We start from the raw sequence: 25,511 nt of genomic DNA, 5'->3' as shown, positions 1-25,511 counted from the left end.
TGACGGAGTCACCATGGGGAGACAGAGTGGGACACAGCCAGCCAACCCTCTTGGGGTGGATCCAACTTGCTCCAGTTCCAGGCTGAGGTGGGCTTTGCTGCTTTCAGGGAGCGCCCAGCACTCTGCAGGGCTCCCCAAGGGGAGCCCAGACGTGGAGCCCATCTGCTCGGCCGGGCCCAAACCAGAGGCCATGGCTCTCCCCACTGGCCTGGTAACCAGTCACGCAGCCTTCAGCCTAGGGGCCATGAGTCTCAGACCCTCTTCCATGACCGTAATTTGCTCACTCCCTACTTCCCGTCTGCAGGACGTCGCCAACTTGGCCCATCTCTCCAGCGACCTTTGGTGGTGCACTCGGGGCCCCCACCCCACACGCACATGGCGTGAACAGGGAGTGCTGATGCTGAGTGAGGCGCTGGGCTAAGCACGACATTTTCAGCTCACTTGATCTTCAGAACAACCCTGTGAGGCAGAGGCTATTCTGATTCTGGGAAACTGAGGCCCAGAGAGGTGACGTAACTTACTGCTAGTTAAGTGGCAGTACTGGGGAGTCCAAACCCTGGTCAGTGGACACCAGGGCCTGGGCCTCCTCTGAGGGCCCAGGTGAGGACTGAACGAGAAAATGCATGCCAAGTGCCCGGGCCAGGTCAGACACCGAGCAAGCGCTCTGTTAAGGCTATTAATTGCTATTAGTGTTAATTCTAATCCTGCAGTTTCATTCATTTATACCTATTCTTTCTTCCTAAAACAAACAATTAACTTAAAACGTTAAAGAAAGGACAGCATGGTGCTTTGTGAAACCACGGGCCTCCCCTACTGGGAAGGAGATTTCCAGCTGCGGGCTCCAGGCCCCCAGAGGAGCACAGGCTGAGTCCAGGGGTCCGAGCGGCGTAGGGCTCCTCCTCCATGAGGCCTGAACGGCCCCCCCCACCGCCCCCAGCCCACTCTGGCCCAGCCCACCTAGAGACAAAGTGACAGCCCACCCATGCTACCCATCGTGCTTCCTACTGGCGGCCTGAGCTGGAAAGACAGACAGACTGCTTGTTTCCAATGTGACTCCTGCATGTCTCGCCACTAACAAAACAGCCTAATTTATGGGCAGTGACTCTCAGACAAGAGATATTTCACATGCTAAGAAATAAGAGGACCAAGCAGAATGGAACATCCTTTCCAGGGCCCAGAGGAACCCTCACCCATCCACCTGCCGTCCTTGAGGCCCGGCCAAGCCCCAACTCCTCACCAGGGACCAGACTCCCATCAAGGGGGTCAGCCCAGCCCAGGCCCCTCCCTGAGAACCCCTCCCCCACTCCAGGGGAAGGCCCCTGAATATGTGGACCGTGCCTCCCAGGCCGGACTGATTGGACCAGAATGCCCACCTGCTTCTCCAGGAACTCGGACCCTACGGTGCCAGTCTCTGCTGGTCAGCCGAACTGAGCACTATGCCCTCGGGAGGGGAGGGTGGCCAGATCCTGCCCAGTGCAAGGAGAGTCCCTCCAAGTGGGGAGGCAGCAGATGCGCAGAGAGAAGCTGAAGGGGGAGCCTGTGTCTGAAAGAAAAGGTTCCAAGCCCCGGGGCTCTGTAATAAATGCTTCTTTTTCAGTGTCGGATCATTGGAGTAGATCTCCAAAAGACCTTGACCAAGGCTATTTCCTAAATACCAAGCTCATGCCAAGCCACCATAACCTGACCCTAAAAACACAGGGGGTTCATCCTCACGGGGGAAGACATGCACCATCCTTTCACCTGTCCATCCATGCATTCGTCAGGCTCCTACTTTGTGCGGACTTTGTTCTAGCCAGGAGTTCCTATCATTTTTGTACCTTGGACCCTTTTGGCCATCTGGTGAAGCCCATGGGCCCCTTCTCACAGGAATGTTTTTAAATGAATAAAATAAAATTATACAAGAAACCAATTACACAGGACTGCTCAGGAAGCCAACTGTATTAAAATTCAGTTATAAAATTATTTTCAAAGTAATTTATAATATAGTAATATATGTATTTCTTCAGGTAAGGAAATATATATATATATATATATATATATATATATATATATATATATATATATATATATATATATAAAATTGCATTAAATAGCAAGATCTATTGGTGGGTCTAATAACTACCATAATTTCAAAGTACTCAAGAACATAAACTTTCCGAGATGCATGCCCACAATTGTTATGTGATATGGAGGTAGCTGTGACTTTTATTGGTGACAAAGTCCCAGGTACTGTAAATATTACTATAATTTATTGTCTACATTAGCAACTGAGGAAGATGCCAAATTTCACTTAGAAGTTAGTGAAAATAAAGATGTTATTTTTTTCCCATCCAAATGCAGGGAAGTCTGGTCAAGGACCCTGTTCCAGGCACAGGGGACACAAAGCGAACAGACCCTGCCCCCAGAGAACTCACATTCCAGCGCAGGAGTTAGAAACCACATGTGAACTCAGATCATGAGGGTCTTCAGGAAATAAAATAGGGTGGAAGACGGTATTTGCCAGGGTGGTCAAGGAAGGACTCTGAAGATGCAGTATTGAGCTAAAGCCCTAGGAAGGAGTCAACCAGAAAAACCAGTGAGAGTGTCCTTTACAGAGGCCACAGCGAGTGCAAAGGGCCTGAGATGCACAGGGGCTCAGCAGGTGTGTGATGGAGAGAGACAGCCATAGCTGGAGCCCAATCAGTGGGAGGCAGCGGACAGACGGGCTGGGGCCAGAGCATAAAGGGTCTTGCAGGCCATGGTGGGGAGTTTAGGTTTTACCTGGAATGCCTGGGAATGGGTTCTGAGCAGGGGAGTGACATGATCTGATCTCACTGTTTCTGAAGATCACAGTGGCTACTGTGCAGAGAACTCCATGGGAGGCCAAAGACGGGAGCAGCGAAGCCAGCTGGGGGTAAGAGATGCTGACAGCTCGGACTGCTGGCCATGGGGAAAAGAGATGGATTTGGGAGGGGTTCTGGAGGTGAAACAGACAAGACTTGCTGATGGATTGCATGTGACAGGAGAGGAAAAGAGAGGAACTGAGGATAAATGACTCCTACCTTTAGGGTCATTACGAATGGGTAACTGCTCAGCAGTTCATTCATTCATTGGCTCAACACCCATCCACTGAGACCTGGAGGACCAGTTCTGGGGACCAGAGCCAAAGATGACACAGCCCTGCCCTCCAGGGTCCAGCAGTGTAGCGAGGGGGAGAAAATCCCATAGGTAGATACTCACAGGACACATGGTGTAACAGATCACGGGTTCACCTTGGGCGTCAAAGAAGACATCACTAAGAAGAGCCGTTGAGCTGGTCTTAAAAGGACAAGCGGGAGTGTTTCTAGGCAACGGGGGGTGGGCCACAGGCACTCTGAGCATGAGCAGAAGCCCAGAGGTGTGAAAGCACACCCCCAATGCCAGTGTGCCAGGAGCACAGGGAATAGGTTCCCCTCCTCACCTGCCCCCAGCCCCTGCCCATGCTAGACTAACAGGGGTGCTAATAAGCCAGGCAGGGCTCCCCACGGAGCCAGCTTTAACAGATGGCCCCGATACTACAGCCACAGGAACAGCATCTTGCCTCCTGGTCACTCCCTCAATCCTTCGGTAAACTTGGTGACCCTTTTCCCAAGCCCTGCTCTGTGCAGAGGACTCAGGCCAGCCCTCGAGGAGCTCACACACAGTCTTGATTACTGCTGTCATCACAACAATCTATTAGACACTTACTCTGTTTAAGGCTCTGGCTAAGGATTTACACGCATCAAAAAAAAAAACTTCCCTGGGGGCTCAGTGGTTAAGAATGCGCCTGCCGGGACTTCCCTGGTGGCGCAGTGGTTGAGAATCTGCCTGCCAATGCAGGGGACACGGGTTTGAGCCCTGGTCCAGGAAGATGCCACATGCCACGGAGCAACTGGGCCCGTGAGCCACAACTACTGAGTCTGTGTGCTGCAACTACTGAAGCCCATGCACCTAGAGCCCGTGCTCTGCAACAAGAGAAGCCACCACAATGAGAGGCCTGCGCACCGCAATGAAGAGTGGCCTCTGCTTGCTGCAACGAGAGAAAGCCCGCGTGCAACAATGAAGACCCAACACATCCAAAACATAAATAAATAAATAAATAAATTCATTTAAAAAAAAGAATGCGCCTGCCAATGCAGGGGACACAGGTTCGAGCCCTGGTCCGGGAAGATTCCACATGCCGCAGAGCAACTAAGCCCATGCGCCACAACTACTGAGCCTGTGCTCTAGAGCCCACGAACCACAACTACTGAGCCCACGTGCCACAACTACTGAAGCCCGCGCGCCTAGAGCCCGTGCTCCACAACAAGAGAAGCCACCGCAATGAGAAGCCCGCGCACCGCAACGAAGAGTAGCCCCCGCTCACCGCAACTAGAGAAAGCCCGCACGCAGCAACAAAGACCCAACGCAGCTGAAAATAAATAAATTTATTTTTAAAAATTATTTTTAAAAACCATTTTACAGATGAGAAAACTGAGGCTCAGAGAGAGAAACTACACTGTAACTCGGGGACCCGTTTTTCACACACCTGCCTGCCCGTACCCCCTGCTGGACAGGGAGGCAGTCTGGCACCAAGGGAAGGGCACCAGCTTGTTAAGTTTGGCCAAAAATCCTGTCTTCCCACCCTTCCTCACCTCTTACACACATACACACGCACACACTCTCATACTAATGCCTCCCTGGAAACCAAAGCACTGCAGGAGGAAAAGATTCTCATGACGTAACTTTGCAAGAACGTGGCAGTTGTATCAGAACCACAGAACCACCCCGTGTCTCTGGTTTCTGTGTGACAGACTCCAGTCTCGTGTGTGGGCTCCTGAAGAGGGGAAGGAAAGTCCCATATGTGATGTTGGTTTCCTTCCAGACTTTCAGAATTCTCCTTCAATGTTTCAGGTTCAGGAAACCAAGGAAATAGCAGGAGACAGTCTGGTGCAGACCACTGTGGAGAAGGCAGAAAAACCACTTTTTCCTAAGCTTGTGGAGGTTGTTTCAAAGAAAATACACACATCCAGGAATGTTCAAGTACAAGAGAGTGATGTCTTCCAAATGTTTCAGACAAGCATAGAGACGGCGCCGAGCCCGTGTCCGAGCCCACCTCCTCGCATGGCCACGCTGCTCTCCACAGGCTCGGTCACAGCTGCTCCACCTTCTGCGTCTGAACAGAAGATGAGGAGACAGAACCAAAGTGGCTTTCTGCCCACAACCAGTTGTTCACTCCACGTCAGGAACAATAAGTGTATGTGTTCTCTCTCCCTCTCTCTCTGGACAGCCACAGCGTGCTCGTTTTGTATTACCAAAAGGCCTCCCCCAGGGTCACAGTCACCCTGAAGCTGGACCACATGTCAGGTGCCCAGGAAAGGTCCCCTCGTGCGGGCTGGCGGTGGCGCTCTCACTATACCCACTCCCGACCCTCTCCAAACTGGCCAAGCCTCCTCCTGGCAAGCAGCAGCGCCTGGCGGCTTTCAAAGCGAGGCCCCGGCCACGTGAGCACATGAGACTTGAGATACCATCCCTCGGCGCTGTGTTCGCCACGCCCTCCCCCGCCCCTTTCAAGCCACCCACCAGATGCTCGACATCCAACATCTCCCCTCCTCACTGAGGGGCAGATAATGAGCTGAGCGGGCTAGACGGCTGAGGAGGCACCACTGTGGCCAAATGCCCCCCTGGCTGAGCCCTCCTGGGGGAGAGAAAGCAGCAGTGTTCGGGGAAGAGGGCTGGGTATGGAGTCTGAGGGTCTGCAGATAGACAGAAACAAGAGAAAACTTGTGAAACTGAGCAAACCTGGAGAAAAGGACAAGGAAGGGCATCTTCCTGGAGAAGGGAAGCACCCACGTGCACGGAGCTGACGTAGGGCCGGCACAGACAGGCAGCCACCCGCAAATTCTCGTGACAGCGCTGACCCGGCGCCCCCCACGCCCCACACACTGTGCGCTGAGGCCGGGGAGGCAGAAACCAGCGGCCCATCCGTCCTCAGAAAGTCCAGCCTAGCCATGCCTACTCAGGCCTCCTCTTCTCAAGTAGGAGGGCTTCCAGAATCCTTTACGTAAGAGTAATACCTTCAAAAAGGTATAAAATAAAAAAGGGAAGTCCCCACAATCCCTAGTCCCTGTCCCCAAGGTTACACGTTCACACAGGGCAGGGCAGCACCCGTGCACACAGCCACACACAAGTAGATATACAGACAGACGCCAAGTGTGTGCGCGTGTATACATGCAGGCACAGCCTGTGGTTCAACACCTCCCACCCCCCAGAGGTTGACAAGCTACAACCGCAGGCCTGGCAGGAGCTAAGAATAGGACAGTTACAGCGGAGCATGTTCTCAGGCAGGAGAAGGAGCTGGGTACCTCTGTGGCTTAGAAAACAAACCAGGATTTGAATTCTCACCCATCATGGACCTTGTGCCCTGGGCAAGTTGCTTGACCTGGCCAAGCCTCACTTTCTTCATCTGTAAAATGGGGAACACTGCAGCAGCGACCTCACAGGTGGCTGAAGGGATTCACAGGACGGTGCACATTAGAAGCGGCCGGCATGGTACATCATTAATGACAGCTATTATTTGTGTTGACACCCGTCACCACCACTTTCACCCTCCCCGGGGCAGGGGTAAGCAAGGGCAATGCTCTCTTAGCATGAGACCACAAGAAATCACCTCTAAGTTAAGGTAATAGGAGGAATGTGACTGAAAAATACGCATTTCTCATAAAACTATGAAAGGGTTCCCAAAAGAAAATGAATCCTCTGGTAAGCAGGATAGTTTCATTTTACACCCTCTTTGAAAAGGGCGGCTGGAGCTTCCCCATCTCTCCCCCATGCCCATGTAATTATTCTTGAAATCAAAGCTTCCTCCCTTCCAAGACAAGCCTGCGGAAAACAGGCGGAAGAGAGAAACCCTCACCTGCAGCCACTAGCTGATGAGTAAGACCTGAGTTTTCCACAGGGAGGGGAGGCAGGTTTTAGGAAAATGGGAAACCTAGGGATACGTGTGGGGGAGGGCTTGAAGACAGCTTCTGGAAATGGGGGTGAAAGAGAGAGTGAGAAAATGAGGGTGGCCTGCCTGGGACATCCCAGACACCCAAGGCAGCCCGGGAGCATCCAGACTGGCACACTTCCATTCTGGAAGCCTGGCAGTGACACTTCCCTTTCTGCACGTTAGGGATCGCGAAAGCCAGACCAGGGACCCAGCGCCTCACTCCCTCTCCCCAACTCCGCACAGCCCTCATCAGCCACCCACTTAATCTTAATTACCGTCCAGGGGACATTTGCTCTGGGGAAAGGCAGACAGTGTCACCTGCAACTGGAAGAGCGGAGGTGCCTGTGTCTTCGTGGACAGCCACTGGCAGGGATAAGCCCTCTCTGGGGGACACACTGCGTCTCACCACCTCCAAACTGACCCGAGCCTCTGCACAGCAGGACGGCCTCCTAAGCAGTGTCCCTGCCACACCCCTGCCTCCTCATGGTTTATTCTCGACACAAACACAGTGATCCTTTGAAAAACATAAATCAAAAACTTGCAGGACATACACAAAAAGAGTGAATTTTCCTGTATGCAGAGCATACATACCCAGCTGGAGGAAAACAGGCTGCATCCCAGATCTTCCTCCAGAAGGAAGCTGGAGAAATACCCTGATGGATAAGAGAAGACGACTCCGCCTGAGTAGCGACCTTATTATACAGAAGCCGGCAGCAGGAAGAGGAGAAAGTATTCAGCCAGTGGCCTGAGACACCGTAGAACCCTTCAGAATGGAGCTGGGGACAGCCCTGAGATCTGGCAGCAAGAGTGCCGTGGGCACCTAGGACGGTACCTGGGGGCCCGGCAAAGTCTCTCAGATGAGACGCTTTGACTCTACAGGTAGGTGAAGCAGAAGCACAAAAGCCAGGCCGTGAATTTCATCCAGTGAGGACCTGGCGAGACCCTCTGGGCAGACTGGGGGGTGTCACAGCCTGGAGGACACTGATGAGACTCGACAACTAAATGCAGGGAGGGATCCTGGGCTGAGCCCTGGAGCAGGGGAACTGGGGACATCTGGAAAAGGCTGCTAGTTTAGTTCATAGTGTCGTACCTAAACTAACTCACCCAGGTTAATTTGATAACCGCACTGTGGTTACGTGAGTCAACAGGGAAGCTGGGTGAATGGTATGTGTAAATGCTATGCGCGGTTTGGCAAATTTCTGTGAGTCTAAAGTTACTTCAAAATAAAAAGTTAAATTTAAAAAGGGATCCTACACCCTCACAACCCCTCAATACACGCACACAAGCTCCACCGCCAGGCCTGATGCCTGGGACTCACCATTTCCCACACAAACCACGATTCGAGGGTTGTGCTCTGGGGTGTTGAGGTTCGGGCATTTTACGCGCATTATGTGTGGGCCAAACACACACCGTCTCCAGTAGACAGAGGATCGGACGGAAGGCAGTTTCCTGTAAGAAGCAGAGGGTCCCTCCCTCCCTCCTAGTCTCTGCCAAGGGCAGAGGAAGTACTGGTGTGACCGGTGACGGCCCAAGTCATTGCCTGGACCACATCCGTCAGGGGCATCACCAGGTGTCGCAGGTGACACACCTGTTCAGGGCCCCCTCCTCTCCCCACTGCTGCTCTGAGACCCACAGGGTGGACAGGGCCCCTGCCTGGGCTCAGCCGGCTCTGACTCCCACCTGCACCCGAGTGCGCGCCTGGCAGGCACGGCCCTGGGCGCTGTCGCTGCCAGAGGAAGGCAAGGACCCACGACACGGAGCAAGCGAGGGGCGGGGGCGGCCCCAGTGGGCTAGGAGGCCATCACTTGCTTCAAGCAGTGTTGACCAGAGAGCCCTGGAGCGGGTGGCAGGCACGGGCAGCTCACGGTGAGGGTCCCTTATCCTCCTCTGCCGCTGCTCCTCCTGTGACCAGGCGCTTCGGAAACCTCGAGGTGAAGAGGAGGCTGGTGAAACAGGACACCCACACTCTTGGGCCTTCCTGACAAGTACCTCGGAGTCCTGACCCACCGTGTACAGCCTGGCGCTTCCCACCAAATTAGGAAGGACGCTGTCTGTGGGGAGTAAGGCAGGGTGGGTCAGGCCAGGCTGCAGAAGCAGCGGCGGCAGCAGGACAAAGCCGACGAGGAGCAGAGGGCGTGCCCCGCGGGGTGAGCCGGTGAGCGTGGGTTTAAGGGCAACACCCACCAAGTTGTAGGCTGTGTCCCAGTGCCATTCCACATTCCGTGGCAAATACGGCAGCGCGAGGGGTGGGAGGGTGCCAAAGGCCGCGTAGAACACGACATCTTCACATCAAACTATATGAATAGATTTTAGTTTCAAGACAATGAACTAGGTCGACACATATGCTTTCCCCTCTTCTAATCTTGTTGAAATGAAAAATAAGAAGACTGAGAAATCTGTTGCAATGTTGAAGTACAGAGAATGATGACAACAACAAACCAAAAATTAAGAATTCCTAGAAGATTTGAAGCAGATGGAATCAGATAGAGAAGAAAGCTCTGTTAGACATCTGGCCATAAAATCAACTGTTTCCTCTATCCAAACAATAACCAGCTAGAATATGTAATGGCACAAGGGCCTGCTAAGAAAAGAAAAAAAAATACATAGAAGTAAACTGTAAAAGAAATGTACAAAAATCATTTGAAGCAAATTATTAAATTTTACTTATAGACAAAAAAAGAAGACTTAAGTCAAAGAAGAGACATTTCACTCCTTCTGAATAAGGAGATGATATTGTAAAGACATCAGTTCTCCCCAACTGATCTATAAATAAAATGCAAATTCACTCTGAATCCTAAGAGGATACATTTCAGAATTCAACAAGTTGATTTAAAACTTTGTCTGGAAGAATAATTAAAAATAGCTAAGAAGTTTTCAAAAAAGAAGTATAATAAGACGGCACCTGTCCTTTCAGGAAGCCGCAGTTGATGATAAATGGTCAGCAGGACAGAACACAGTCCAGAAAAATAGGATCAAGTATAGCTGAGAATTAACATCTGATCAAGATGGCATTTCAAACAGTGGGAAAGAATGGATTATTCAATAAATGTTGATGAAACAATTTTCTATTCACTTGAGGGGGGATTTATTTTACATTTTACCCAGTATCATTTATAAGAATAAATCTTTGATAAAGATTTAACCAAACCAAAAAATTGCCATAAAAATACCAAAGGAGGGACTTCCCTGGTGGTCCAGTGGTTAAGAATCCACCTTACAATGCAGGGGACGTGGGTTCGATCCCTGGTCAGGGAACTAAGATCCCACATGCCGCAAGGCGACTAAGCCTGCATGCTGCAACTAGAGAGCCCGCGTGCCTCAACGAAGAGCCCATGCACTGCAAGGAAAGATCCCACATGCCCCAACGAAGATCCCACGTGCCGCAACTAAGACCCGACGCAGCCAAATAAATAAATTTAAAAAAATAATAAAGCTCTAAGAAAAAAAAATACCAAAGGAAACACAAGTCATTATCCTTTTTTATTGTCCCAGGGTGAAGTCCTCTCTAGAGTGATACAAAAGCTAGAAAACAAAGGAAACTATTGGCAGATTTAACTACGTGAAAAATTAAAACTTCTGTATAGGAAGAGACATCATGAAAGAAGTGAAAGTCAGTCAGTAAACAGGACAGGGTTCTAAAATGCCACATGAGATGATGAAGTTCTCTTAATACAGAAAGAAGCCCCCCAGGAGTTCTGGCTCACTCTCTGCAGAGTGGCCTTGGGCAGGTAGATCAGTATTTACAGACAGAGAAAGATGTCCACAGATTCAGGACATATTCACTCTTATTCATTTGTTCGTTCATTCAACAAAAAGTTACCAAAAGTCTAGTATGTGTCAGGTACTGTTCTAGGTGCTGGGCATAAAGCAGTGACGAAAAAGCCAGAAATCCCCCAGTACATTCTAGTGGGGGAAACGGACAATAAATAAAGCACCCAGTAAAATATATGGTCTATAAGCTGGTGATAAAAAAGTAAAGCAGAGAAAGGGTATAGGCAGAGTGGGAAGGGGGTGGGCTTACAATTTTAAATGGGGGCAGTGGTCTGAGAAGTGCTCACTGAGAAAACGACATCTGGACATGTTTTGAAATATTTGTGCATACATGTGAACACTCACACAAAAGTCTAGAAGGATATGTACTCAAGTCTTAATGTCAATGCTTCTTACAGGTGTCATTGTATGGCACTTTCACTTTCTACTTTTTGTGCACTTCAGTATTGTTTGATTTCTTTTAAAGTAACTATGGAACACTTATTGTGAGCAACACAGCATTTGGAGGGAAAACTGAAAGTGAATTTCCAGAGACAAGCACTTGAGGGATGTTCCCACCGGCAGGGATCAGACGTAGGAGGTTGGAGTCGGATGTCTGGTGCTCTGGCGCCACCTGGTGGCCATCTCCTAACTGATCAATCTCATTTCCAATCCCCTCAAGGTATCAATAAAGAGGAGGCAAGACACACAACAACTGTATAAAAACCTATCTGCCCTGTGGACAGGGACTGGAAAGGCAACGGGCAACATGAACAGTTTGATTTGTTGGGGTGGCATGGTCATGGTGGGATTTATTTAGCTTGGATCTTCAATCATAGTTCTATGATGACATTTCGTTCCTTTGTGTTAACTGCAACGGAGCAGTTCTACGGGGCAGCTGAAGGCACTCACAGAAATGGAGTGAGAGGTGGGGTGGGCAACACAGAGCCATAACCCAGGCCATCTGCACGTGTGTCCCCAAGAAGTTTGGGGGTTCACAGAGTGACAGGACCTCAGGTCACACAGTGGTTGGAGGTGGAGGGGTCTTCCCCAAATGAGAGTGCCTGGAGGACGAGGTCCCAGGAGTCTGGCTGGGAGGGGCAGCCATATCCGGGCCCTCAAATGATTAACCGCTAACTGAGCACGTGCACAGACCACCAAACTGGAGCCTCCTCGCCAAAGCCCAGAGGAAACAGACATCCCCCGGGTGATGAGGAAGTGACATTGATCTCAGCAAGGACTCTGCCTGGAATAGTCTTCCCCTCTCCCCCATCCTTCGGCCCCTCTTCTGTGTGCCCTCACTCAGCCCGCTGTAGCACCTGTCACTCTGACAAGGAAGTGCTCTTGCCGGGCATCTCCCTGCTAGACCATGAGCTCTGGAAGGCGAGAGTCACGCCTACTCATTCACCCTCGGAGAGCTCCGGGTTTGAGTCCTATGTGACAGCAGGCAAGTGCCCCTCTAAGCTTGTGTTTCTGCATGGAGATACAGGACTGTCCTCCCCTCGTGTGGTTATGGCAAGGACAACTAATAGCAGCAGCTGGCACTCGGGAGTAGTGGTGGGCACCAGGCGGCTGTCTAAGCGTTTTATATGCATTAAGTTCCTGAACTAAGGCCACCTCTGTGGAATGTTGATCACAGCGCCTGGCACGGGGTAAGTGCTCAAATATTGTTATTTTACTCCCAGTTCCCAACACAGTACCCAGCACTCTGCTGTTTTCAGTAAAAATGAATGAACCACTCCCCCAGCCTACTACAGGAAGGGGCAGGTTCAGGGCAAGACTGCGATGCTTAAGCCGCCCATCAGCACCCCCAGGCACTTGGACTGCACAAAGGGACTTCAAGGAGAGCACCCCTGCAGGACTGGGGAGGGTGGGGGACGCAGGGAGAAGTGATGCAAACTCCTGGGGTGGGGGCAGGGGAAGCAGCAACGCTCTGGGCTCAGGTTCAGCTCAGGTAGAAGCTGCCACCCAGGAGGGACCTCAGTGAAAAGTGGGTGGAACTTGCCTTAACAATCCCTCCAGCCCTGATCCCAGGTGGTCAAGGCCGTGGTCCTCGCAGTAGAGGGTCGGTAGGCAAGATCACTGAGGGAAGCTGGTGTGAGGGAAGGAAGGGGGCTGAGAGGTACCCAACCCACTGAGAGTCACAGGCACTACCCTGGTGGGGAGAGGGCGGTGCAGGCCCCTCCCCAAACCAGCCCCTTGGAAGTGGCTTCCAGCCAAGGAAGGAGAGACCGGCAGACTAGAACAGGTGCCAGAAGGGCGCTAGAGCGGCTGGTGGCCATGCCCACTGTGCTGTCTCCCGCAGCCAGGTGTGCTCAGGGGCTGGTTCTCTCCCTGGAACCATCCTCGCCCCTCCTCTCCTCCCCACTCCTTCCTGCCCTTTTCCAGCCTCATTTTCAATGTCACTTCCTCTGGGACCCCTTCTGTGACACCTGACTATGTTGTGTCCTTCTCCTATAGGCTTTTAGAGCACCCAGACTTTTCCTTAGCACTCGTCCTATTTGTCTTATGTTCGTCCTCCCTGGACGGTCACAGCTGTGGCCACGCTCGGCTGCCTCCCCAAGATTTCCAGCGAGAGGGTCACGCAAGCAGCATCAGGAGCGGCCCACGGCTTCTGCGGCTCACAAACCCTTTTCTGAGCAACCCCACTCCACATGCTTCCCATCTCTGACTCTGAGGTTACGATAGGGCAGAGCCTTTCTCCTGATCAGGGAGGACCGCTGCTGATGCCTATTTATGTGCGGTTCAAGAATGAGATGTCAATGCTAATACAACTGACAGCCTAAACCTTCATCTTTTTTTTTCTTTTTCTTTTTTTTCTTTTTGGCCGTGCCACGCAGCATGCAGGACCTTAGTTCCCCGACCAGGGATCAAACCTGGGCCCCCGGCAGAGGAAGCATGGAGTCCTAACCACTGGACTGCCAGGGAAGTCCCAAAACCTTGTCTTATAAAAAAGAAAACTCAAGTCTCCTTGCTTACAGACGTTTATAAAGGCAATCTCAAAAGAAACAAATGACAAAAAGGAAGGTGTAGTAATTTATCTGGGTTTTTTTTTGGGGGGGGGGTTGTTTCTTGATATTTCATCATTCTAAATTATACTTTATCGCACTTCCTATTTAAGCTACAAAAGCAACATATCTTTGTTGCTATAAGCCAAACCCAAGAGGGGTGTACAAATAAAAAGCCATGAAACCACCCTCCCCCAATGCCGACCCCCTTCCACCCACCTAAGGTAATCACAGTGGGCAGCCAGGAGTACACTCCTCTAAGCCTTTGTGCCAAGCAACATAAATACCTGTAACCAAGTGGGACTAGACCAGAACCCAAGGTCATACCCTCAAACACCTGCGGGGCCCAGCAGATCATGTAACGACGAAGCTGCAGGTGTAATAGAATAAGGACAGATGGGGCCTGTGGCCAACTACACCACTTAAAGCTTTCCATTTTGAACATTTGGAAAGCACTGAACTGGCCATACAAGGAAGGCATCTGAGAGAGAGACTGGACAGTGCTCCTTGGGTAGAGTAGGAAAGTTAGTAAGAGCTCAGATTATGGAGACCTGGTAACATCCTGGGCCCAGTGTCTATTGGCTAGGTGACTGTTAAGAAAGTCACTTAGTCTCTGTGCTTCAAATTCCTCCTCTGAAAAGAGGCAATCCAACAGTCCCTTCCTTGTAAGTTCACTGTGAGAAGAGAATAATGTAAAGCACTTAGCACTGGCCTGGCACACATTATTGCTGGCCACCAGTCTGCAACCACTGCTGGAGACATTATTCTGCAATTTGTTTTTTAAACCTAACGATGTGTCATGGGCTTCCCTCATGTCAAGGTAGAGAGAGCTGGATCCTTTTTAATAACTGCCTAATACATGGCTGATGGGGGCTCCCATTCCTTCCACTTTTTTGCCACTACAAACAGTGGTGCAGAAAACAGCTTTGTACTGCTTTTTGCATTGGTGCTTTATTTCTGCAGGAATTGCTGCTGGGTTGACAGATATGGATATTTAATACTCATTAAATATTTTCAATTATATTCCCCCAAAGTTAGAACAATTCATACTCCCAACAGCAATGTAAGGGAGCACTCACTTCCCCCAATCACTTGCTAACATTGGATTTTATCAATCTTTGTAACATTTTGCCACTTAAAAAGGTAAAAAAGAAAACTATTATTTTTATTTGCATTCTGCTAGTGATGATCTTTTGAGGCAGAGATTTCCAACTTCTTTCTTTCTCCTTTTCTTCTTCAGCAAGAAAACTCCTATTTTTAGCTAAGCACACTCCATGCTCCCTTGCAGTTCAGTGTGGCTAAGCTCCACTCGGTGAGATGTAAATGTTAGTGCTGTGTGAGACTTCTGAGAAGTATCTGAAAGGGAAAGGGCACACCCTTCTTCTCCCCTTTCTCCTTCTGGCTTCTGGAATGCAGATGTGATGACTGGAGCTCAAGCAGCCATCTTGAGTCAGGCGGCAATCTGCTATGGCGGGAAGAGCAGCGAGATGTAAGGAACCTGGCGGCTCTGTGATGACTTTGATTCCACCACACCAACCTCTTTACTTTTTCATGAAATGATACAAACGCTTATATGTTTAAGCCATCATTATTCCAGGGTTATCCACTACATGCAACAAAATCTAGTCCTAACCAATACACCTTCTGATTCCCAAAAGTCAAAACTGAACCTTTACTTCTCTTTTTTGTAATACACATAAATAACAATGGCTTTACGTTTTATTTGCCCTATGTTTATTTAAGTCTCTTAAAAGTGGAACACTCATTTCCCCACTCTCCCATTCTTTCTCCCAAAGCCTTGGGTTTTACAGAGATGGTTTAGAATTTTTATTTTCAGCCTGTTCTGTTTTCCCATACAGTTCTCCTCTATTTTAAAAGTTCTTAATAACACACAATAAAAATTCTAACTCACAGTAGCAACGGCCAATGAGATTAATCTCTGTGCACTAAAGGGTGCACCACAGCTCACTGCTTCCTGCACTCTCCATGTCCCCCACCCCAGAATCTCTGCTCTAACTGTCCTTCGGTTAGAGAACTTCACTGGGCGTTTTCCTCAGGCACACCTACCAGATGACGTATGCTTTATGTCCTCACGCGTGTGAAATATCTTTCTTTCCCAATGACCAGGAGTGACATCTCGGCTGGCTCAGCGAGGGCTGTGGCCCCCTTTCTCCAACAGTCTGGAGACCCCAGACCACCATCTTCCGGACTCCAGGGCTGCATATGGGAGGCCCAATGAGAGCCTAATTCTCTCTCCTTTGAAAACAGCCTGTTCTTTCTTCCTATAAAACTTTAAGGACTTCCCTGGTGGCGCAGTGGTTAAGAATCCGCCTGCCAATGTAGGACACACAGGTTCGAGCCCTGGTCCAGGAAGATTCCACATGCCACGGAGCAACTAAGCCCGTGCGCCACAGCTACTGAGCCTGCGCTCTAGAGCCTGCAAGCCGCAACTACTGAGCCCACATGCCACAACTACTGAAGCCTGTGCACCTAGAGCCCGTGCTCCGCAACGAGAAGCCACTGCAATGAGAAGCCCGCACACCGCAACAAAGACCCAATGCAGCCAAAAATAAATAAATAAATATAATTTTAAAAAACAAACAAACTTTAAGATTTTTCTCTTTCTTCTTGGAGTTTGGGAATTTTACTAGAAAGTAGGTCTAAGTGTTGGGCTTTGCGTGGGATGAATGGATCCATTTAATCTGAAGAATCAAATCTGTCTTCAATTCAGTGACATTTTCTTTTATTGTTTTCCTATTACTCCTCCATCTATTCCTTTTTCTCCTTCCGGAACTCCCATGACACCATGCCAGGTCCCCTGGATAAGGTCTCCAAGGCCTTCCCTCATGGACAGTGTCTCACATTTTAATTCATTATTTCCATTTCTTTTTATTATTGTTCTGGGTTGTGAGGCATTTCTTCTACTTGACCTTCCAAACCACCAATTTCAGTTCTTAAATTGATTTTTAAATTCAAAAGCCATGTTTTTTAGTTCCAGCAAGCCTCTGGTACCCTTTAATTGCATCCCCCTAGGAGCTCTCTCCTTGTAAAGTTCTTACGCATCCTCTCCTTCCATCCTGCCTCAAAGGAGCCACTGCTCCAAGTGTGAAGCTTGGCTTCCCTCCTTCTCCAGCTAAGATCCCACAAAGCTGTCATGTGTCTTTGCCTGCTGAAGGGTGCAGGTTCACACAGCCCCTGTTCATGGCAGACCGCTCGAGCTTCTGTGGCAATGACAAGCCTGAGGCCCTGTAAGACCTGACAGCCTCTGTTCAAGGGGACCCAAGTGAAATGAGGTGGCAAACTGTGATCTTCCTGCTGAGAAGTGGGGGGGAGACCCTCTGCCCTTTGGTCCCCTAGTGATGATGAGGGAGAGGCAGCCCTCTCCCAGCTTCATGGACAGGGAGCAATTCCACCCGGATCCCCTGGGATCGGCAAGATCGGGCAGTCCCTCGGAGGGCATAGGAAGCAAGTGGGCAGCTGCAGCGCTTCTCATGGAATCCAGTTCTAATCAGGCTCAAAAGCACAGACAGAGGAGAGGAACTGCATTTCTAGAACTAGATTGACCTAGAGTCAAATATCAACTCTGACACTTACTTGCTGTGTGATCACAGGGAAATTACTTATCTCTGAGTCTCAGTTTTCTCATATGCTCTTACCTTTAAACCAACAGTTATTTCCAGCATCCTCCTTAGGGGAACCAATCCCTCTGATATGTAAGTTTCAGGGAACTTGCTTCTTCTAAGCACTATATGAATTACTTGTACTGTAGTTAATCATGCAATATCAAGGAAGGAAGACTGGGGCCCTGGCAGGAAAGCATCAGAAAACTTTACCTTCTGCCTCTTTGTGAAAGTAGGTTGACAGAAGGGTAAGGCTACTAGAAGAATCTGAAAAAAATTGTAATATTTCAGCTTTTAGCATTTTTGTGACTGCTCCTACCTGAATAAAATCTCCTAGGATTCTTCTAGGCAAATACTCGCTGCCTCTTCCCCTATTATCTTACGGTATCTCAAGACTTGAGGACCATGGCTGCAAAGGGGAGCTGGGACTCTCTCATGCTGGGAGCCATGAGAGAGTCCATGTTGGTTCCAGTCTAGTAAAATTTACTGAGCACCTACTATGTATAAGGCATTGAGCAAGGCACTGCACAGAATACAATAATGAGCAAGACACAATCCCTGCCTTAAAAGAGCTTGAAGTCTAGTCAAGGAGCGAAGGCAGGAGATACAGGGGACATCAAAAAAGCACAATGCAATGCGGATCGTGGCCAGGGCCGTGAGAGGGGGTTGAAACAAGTGTCAGGACAGTTTAAAAGGAGGAGAGCTCCAGTGAGTTGGGGAGTGCAGAAAAGCATTCTTGGAAGAGATGCCGGATGAGGTGGGCAGAATCTCAGGGAGCAAGAATTGGGGGGGTCGGGGGGGGGGGGGGAGAGGGAGGCAGGGGGTTGACGAGTAGATTATACAGTCTCTTGAAGACAATGATCAAGTCTTATTCCTTGAATCTTATAAGAGTCCTTATATCTTCATATTCCTTCACCCATCCTCCCAGGGCCAAGCGTAACTCACACAATGAGCCGGGCCTCTCTGATGAAGGGTCTGAAGCAAGGACAGCCAAAAGTGAGGAGGGGAGCTGAACTGAGAGAGGGGAGGGGCTTGTGGGGAGGTACAAGGACCTGACTGAGGTTGAGAGAAAGGAGGTCGCCCAAGTCACCCCAACTGCTGGGAGGTCGATACAGAATGTCTGTCTTCTGAGCAACAAGAGCAAAAGGATGACAGCAAAACAGGGTGGCAACAAGTGGTCTTGCAGGAGGAGGAGGCAGAGAGAGAAAGAAAGGAAAAAACCCTTGATACAAGAACCAGTGGTGAAAATCCCAGAGCTTAACTCCTCTGGCGAGAAGAAGCCCCTAAAACACCCTCTGCGTGTGGCTCACTGAGGATGCCTGATGTCCCAAAAGCCCCTGTGCCCTGCTCGACCCTGCAGACTCGCTGATAGCAGGTTCCTCTGACTGCAACAGGACCCGACTCACCCGTACCAGCTGCACCTCTGGGTGCCACAGCCTGGCTCTCTGCTCAAGAGGGCACAGGTCACTAGGGTCACTGAACCCACTTACCAGGAACACGTGTTGGGCTTCATAATCCCAGGCCAATAGGATAAACCATCCCAGCACATCTCTTTCCAAACAGTAGCCGCTGTAAAAAGTAGGGGGGATAATTCCATTTACACGACGTTCCAGACAGTAAGACTTGTTTCTCAAGGCTCAGCAAGGTCAGACCAACTATAGTGCTAGAAGATCTGATTTGAATCTGTTCTTTGAAATGTCAAAAACCTTCCCCATAGATCAATATGTGATATCATTAGCCTATCAGGTAGCAGAGCCTGTCCTAAAATCACCAGAATTAACTTCAACTTCTTCGGTCACTATTCTCCTTTCCCACCATGCTTTGGATACATGCCGTGGTAAGCATGGGAGGGTCCGCCTGGGGACAAATGCAAACACCCCTGCCTCAGAGTGCATGCCAGGGAGGCAGTGCCCAGCCCGCCCAGCACCGGGGCAGCCTCTCAGCTGCCCACTGGCACAGACAAGCAACCTGCACCCAGGGCCTGCAGAGGGCCCCGGGGCTGGTTTGTTTTCCTTCCTCCAAAGCGCCCCCTCCCTCCGCCCCCCACAGCCAGGTGGGCGGCTTCATGACCTCCTTCACTGCGGAAAGTTGCCTTCGGCTCCTTCGGGTCCTTCCTTTAACCTAAGTGTTTCCGCGTCTTCTCCTGACCCCCCACTCCCACCTCTGAGGAAGAGGCATCCACCGCAGACCCAGGGCCGGCACCCCCCTCGCACCTCAGTCTCCTCCACTCTCTCGGCCCTCCCCTCAGCCTGAGAACATCCGCAGTTCTCCCAGTCTTCCAAAGAGCTTCGGCCCTTAAACTCCAGGCTGCTTCCTCCCCACCACCCACGGCAACACCCCGCCCGACTTCGGGTCAGCAGGACCTCCTAACGGCTGAGGCTCAGGCTAGTGGCCGAGCTCTCGGTAGCCTCCAACATGGTTCACCAGTCTCTCTTTCTGGAAACTCATCTGCGGCCTCAAACAATGACCTCGTGCTGCTCCTCCTGTCTGCTCGGCCTCTCTGGCCACCTCTGCTGGCTCCTTTCTTCTGCTCACCCGCTTCCAGAGCTGCCTCGCAGCCCGTCCCCCCAGGCCCCTGGAACCCAAAGCGCCCAGAGGCCAGGCCCTGCCTCCCTCTCCAGCTTCAGGACACCCTCCCCTGGCCCACACTTCGTGCTCCAGCAGCAAAAAACCAACCCAAACACAGGCCGCCGACTGAACCGACTGAGGCCCCCCCGCTCGCCACCTGCTTCCCGCAGCCAGGCCAGGCCCGGCTCACACTGCCCCCTTTTGTTGCGACCTTGAGTCACAGCTCATTAAACTTTCAGATCCTTCACTCCCAACAGCTGAAAAAACATTAAGCAAGCACCTCTAACATACATATGTTTATTCGTAAATTAAATATATGTTCTAAAGTAACGACACGTTCTATACATTACAAAACAAATGCAAACAATTGAAGGAAGAGATAAAGATGAAATATGTTAAATTATTTTATCCTATAATACAAAAAACTTTCATTCTCATTATTAATAATAATTTTAGTGAGAGCAATGTGACTGCTATGCTTCCTTTGACAGAATTTTAAATAAACTTTACATGGAAGTACAGCATATGTGCAGAAGAATGCATACAATAATACAACACCAGCGCACAGGTCAAAGGATTCCCGCAAAGTGAACACACCCGTGTAACAGCACCCAGATGGAGGAACGTCACGAGCCCCCCACCACCCACCGCACCCCCTTCGATCTTTACCTGCCTCCCAAGGGTGGTCACCACTCTGGTTTCTAACAGCAGAGATTACTTCTGTCCGTTTAAACTTTATACAAATGGAGCCATACAGTACATAACCTTTTGTGCCTGAATGAACATTATGTTTGTGAAATTCATCCTGATTTTTCATTTTTCATGGTTGTTCATGAACTCGTACTGATCACAGTTTCCCACTGTGGGAGTTGACCCTGTATCTGTCCACTCTGCTACTGATGGACACTGGGATTGTTTCCAGTCTGGGCTATCACGGGTGGTGCTGCTATAACACTCTTGAGCGGTGCCATTTGGTAACACATTTGTATGCCTTCCTGTTGGGCTGATGCCCAAGAGCAGAACTGCTGGGTCATAAGGTGAGTACGTGCTCAGTTTTGGTAGATGATGCCAAACAGTCTTCCAAAGTGGCTAAACCAATTTACACTCCCACCAGCAGGGTATGAGCATTGTGGCTGCTCCGCATCTTTGCCAGCACTTGATATAGTCTTTTTTTTTTTTTTTTCTTTTAATTTTAGCCATCCTGGTCAGTAAGATATCACAAAGTAAGTATTACGATCACTTTTAAAGGAGACTGAAATTAGTGCTTCTTTCAAGCTCACAAAACTAAGGTGAATCAGAGCAGGAACCCAGGTCTTCTGACTCCGAATAGCACACTGTTTCTACTTGCAATGAAATACTATTTCCAACATAAACACCCCAACAAGAGGCTAACGCACTGATAAAAAGAACGTGCTTATGGACTATGCCAATCCCAACACCTGACTCATGACAGGAAAGAAAGAATAAAAGCGTCTATCAACCCAACTTTGAAACAGACATATATAAAAAGTCTGGAGATCTTTCCATCCCTCGCATTTGTACAGTTCTTTAGAGTACAGACTGTGTTCACATGCGTGATCTCTGGTTTGAGCAGGAATTTTATTCCTGCTTTTTCTATTAATTATGGTTTAATGTTATATCTTCTTTTAATAATCAATTCATTTGTATTCTATTTTATAATCATAATCACAATTATTTAGAAATAATTTTATATTTGAATGGTTCCACTCTGACTGCCAATCCTTTCCTACTCTGACTTGTCCATTCATGGGCTTTCATTTTGACTCATCTCTCGGTTACTGGAGCATGCCTTCCAGTGATTTTTTTCCCCCCAGGAATGGTGCGTGGGTGTGGCAAAAGCTACACTCAAGGTGTGTCCTTGTAAGACTGAAATGAATTTCTGTTACCATCAAATGTGAAATAAAACTTGGCTGAGTATGAAATTCTTGGGTCACAACCCTTCCCTCAAAACTCGATGAGTACTGCTCCACTGCCTCTGGCACCTGTGCTGTAGACAAGCCTGAGCCTAGCCTAGTTTTTTTTTTCTTGGATTTAAAGGTTCCTTCTACCAGAATGCTAATGGTATCCTCTCACTATCCTTGAAATCAAAACAAAAACAAAAAACAAAAAAACTTCACCTGGATATTTGAAGTGTTAGCTAATTTTGTTACTTTTGCCTGGTTCATGATGAGCCCTTATAATTTATGGATTCAGGTCTTTCTTCGGTTCGGGAAAATTGAGGATTTGCTCTGGTCTCCAGTCTGGTCCATCATCCACATCTGCGGTCTCCTCTGTTACTTTCCTGTCCCTTGTGAAATTGGCAGTTTGTCCTCCTCCTGACACCCTGAATTTCTGCAGTGCCACTAATTTCAGTGCTGGCATATGTGATTTATTTCCCCACGTTCTTTAAGTCCACAAGCTCCTGCTTCACCTCAGTCTGTTGACTCATCATTTCGTCTTTCATAGCATCTATAGCTTCTCTGAGAGGACAAAGATGATGATGTTTGAAATTTACTTCAGTTTACTGAGTAAAAGTTTGGAAACTTCTGTCCCAAAGCCTGATCTTCTCTATTTTTTGCACCCTTGTTTATTTCCCTTTATACTGCTGGATCTTTTCAGTGGGTCCTCTCTAGTTTAATTTTTCTATTTGTTCATTCTTGAATGAGATGAGACCTGGCCTGACATTTATCCAAAAATAGTGCAGATGGGCTCCCCTTGGTCCCCTCTCCATTTACCCTGGTGGATTCAAAGCTAAGGTCCAACACCATCTCCATCACTCATCAACGGTGACCACTCTTTAGTTAACGTCTTCACTTCTTTTGCCTATTTCCTCTTGTATAAAACTGGAAAGTTGAGCTAATCTTCAAATGCCTTTTAGCTCCACATTTTTATAATACTTTTATACATCATCTAGGTTTAAAATTTCATTAGTTTGGAACCAATTGTCAAGGATTTTGCTAAATATACGTATAAACAAAAAATACCCTATTTCTTAAGAAAGATTCACTGCACTCAATTTTGAATTAAGAAACTCACAAATATTAAGCTCAAGAAACAGACTTCATTTGATTATACATAAGAAGAAAGAGAATTATAAATAATTTACCAAGAGCTAGCAGAGTACATGCCCCAGGGATGTACTGGGTATGAAGTGTGTACAAGAGGCAAAAGCTAAACACAAGCAACTGAGAGTAGCCTTTCTCTACCATTCCACCTCCCCACTGCACCTTCAGTCCTGTCTAAACACGGCACACCAGCTGGAAAGACTGTGCCAGCTGACCGAGTCATGGATGGGCCTGCCTTTCCACAGCCCACAGCCATTCTACAGGGTAGCGTTGACCGAGAGCTTCCCATTGCACACGCGTCTCCACGCATCATCCCATCTGATCCTGACAACACCTGTTGGGAGACTCAGTCCTCCATGGTCTCCGGCACTCCAGCCTGTCTTGTTGGGAGTGCCAAGAACACAAGGTCCTGACCACCTTTTACCTAGGCCATTTCACAGGGTTGTGTTGCAGAGAGCAACCTTGAGAGATGCGATAATGTCTCCCTCAGGGACAAAGGGCAGCCTTGCTCACTGCCTGCCATAAAGCAGCAGGTTCCCCAGGCTTGTGTTTCTCAGGTGTGACACAAGGCACAGCATCCATCTGGGCCCACAGTGTCACCTCCATGGGACTTGGGGGAAGGGAAACAGACACACACTCATGTTTATGCTGGTAATAAAGTCCTTTGTCTGACTCAGGAGTTATACATACCAAAAGATACTAAGTAGACAAGAAAGTTCTCCCTCCTAATTCCCCCTACTACCTGATCCAGTAACCTGCCTCTCCTAGATCTTACTACAGAATTCAATACACATCTTCCCACCTTTAACTCCATTTTTTTGTCCTTTACCTCAAACTCACCTAGAATCCACTGCAGTATGTGGTTAAGCTTATCAATTTTTTTCAGCATTGAAATCCAAATGCCCCAACATAATAATCATTCCTTCCCTTGCTTCTGTATAACTCCTGATATCTCATGAATTTAGCTCCTGGGTAAGTTACCAATGAACTGACTTCTTTTCCATTCATCTGTTTTCCTGCTTTTACCCAAGCGCCATGTGGGATTAATAAATTATTGCCTTATAATAAGTTTTGAAGGCTCAACCATTTATAGGCTCCACATCTGTTAAACGGGGCCAGTAATGGTGAGGCGGGTCCCCAATATCCAGCCTCCTCTTCTTCTTCAGTAATAGAACTTCTAGTTTTTAGGTGGACATACGGTTTCCCTGAATACAGGTTACATTTCCCAGCTTCCCTTACTGCCATGTGTGGCCATAAGACCAAGAGAAGGCCGATGGGATGCAAGAAGTGTCATGTGCAATTGCTGTAAAGTGGCCCTCAAAGACTGCAATGAAGATGCAAAAGCTAGAGTTCCAGCAGCCATTTCAGGCCATAAAGTGACCTTGGTCTTAGAAGCCATCCCCAAGATCACCTCACGATGGAACAAGACAGAAGGAACCTGGGTCTCTGACCATGTAGGCTCAATACTCTGAGCTCATTACCCTCCTGACTTCTCACACATAAGACAGAAACTTCAATCTTATTTATGCCTTCATTATTCTGAGTTCTCTGTCATTCATACCCTAACCTACAGAAATGGCTCCCTCATAAAGAGAATGATAAAAGGTTATATGAGAATATGTATCACAATAGATACCCATTTTTATATTCCCCCAACAAAGGGGCAAGTGCTGTTTTTACACAGAGCAGGGAACTCAAACATTCGCTGAAACAAACAGGCTCTGGAAGAATGAGGCCACTTCACTGCCTTAAAATTTTTTTTACCAATTTATTTTTCCAGATGAAGATCGCTATTTTATCAAGTTTTATAAAACGTATCATTGGAATTGCATTAAATCTTTACCAACATTTGGAGATATAGTATTGTCACTATTACTATGTTTAGACTTCCCTGGAAAGAGCCAGAAATTAATTGATTGATTGACTCATTGATTTTCATCCTATCAATTCAAAACATTTAATAAGAGTCTACTCTGTAATAAGCCTATTCATAAAAATGAGACTTTGTGGAGTTGACAGACCTTAGGTAAATAATCTTTCATGCCACCTCCCCCAGTGCCCACCAAACACTGAGGGAGGTGGAAGAGGTGGTGACAATCTCTATCATCACTAAAGACTAAGGCTAATGTGCTACTTTGTCCTCATCACCTCCAGCTGTTGATCCAGAATCCTCTTGCCTCGCTTCTTCACAGCCAATAACACTCCCCTGACCAAGGTTCCTGGGCCTGGGGCTTTTTCATCTTCTATCATGTAAACTTTCCTGTGATGCTCCATTGTCATCCTTATCCTCTCAGTGCTCCCGCCCATAGGTGATGTTCACATAGCTGACCCTGTTATTGCTGAAGTTCTTTATTTCACACACTTGCTATATGGGTGGGGTTTAGTCCAGTGGACATATCTGCAGAGGTCCTCAGCTGATGATGGTACCATCATCATCACTATTACTATTGCCGTTTATTGAAGCAATATTCTGTGACAGATACTTTGGTAAGCACCTTACCCACAGGAATATACCACTTGGTCCTTACAATAA

The 25,511-nt window shown here is 48.5% G+C and overlaps 1 protein-coding gene across 29 annotated transcripts in view; it reads right to left on the bottom strand.

Annotated features, from left to right (window-relative positions):
* The window catches only part of RALGPS1 (Ral GEF with PH domain and SH3 binding motif 1), a 285,958-nt gene that overhangs the window by 248,653 nt on the left and 11,794 nt on the right, over positions 1-25,511 (bottom strand). For 25 of the 29 annotated variants that reach the window (XM_082402630.1, XM_082402658.1, XM_082402629.1 and 22 more), the window contains one exon: positions 18,836-18,914. The exons of the other annotated variants lie outside the window; for them this stretch is intronic. The gene's annotated coding sequence lies outside the window, so the exon portion shown is untranslated. The remainder of the gene's footprint in view (positions 1-18,835; positions 18,915-25,511) is intronic. 29 annotated transcript variants of the gene reach the window in all.

Source organism: Balaenoptera borealis (genome assembly GCF_965194805.1).
Source record: "Balaenoptera borealis genome assembly, chromosome: 8".
NCBI classification, from domain to species: domain Eukaryota; kingdom Metazoa; phylum Chordata; class Mammalia; order Artiodactyla; family Balaenopteridae; genus Balaenoptera; species Balaenoptera borealis.
Note: the sequence above shows the minus strand (reverse complement) of the source record. Positions and strands in the feature narration are given on the sequence as shown.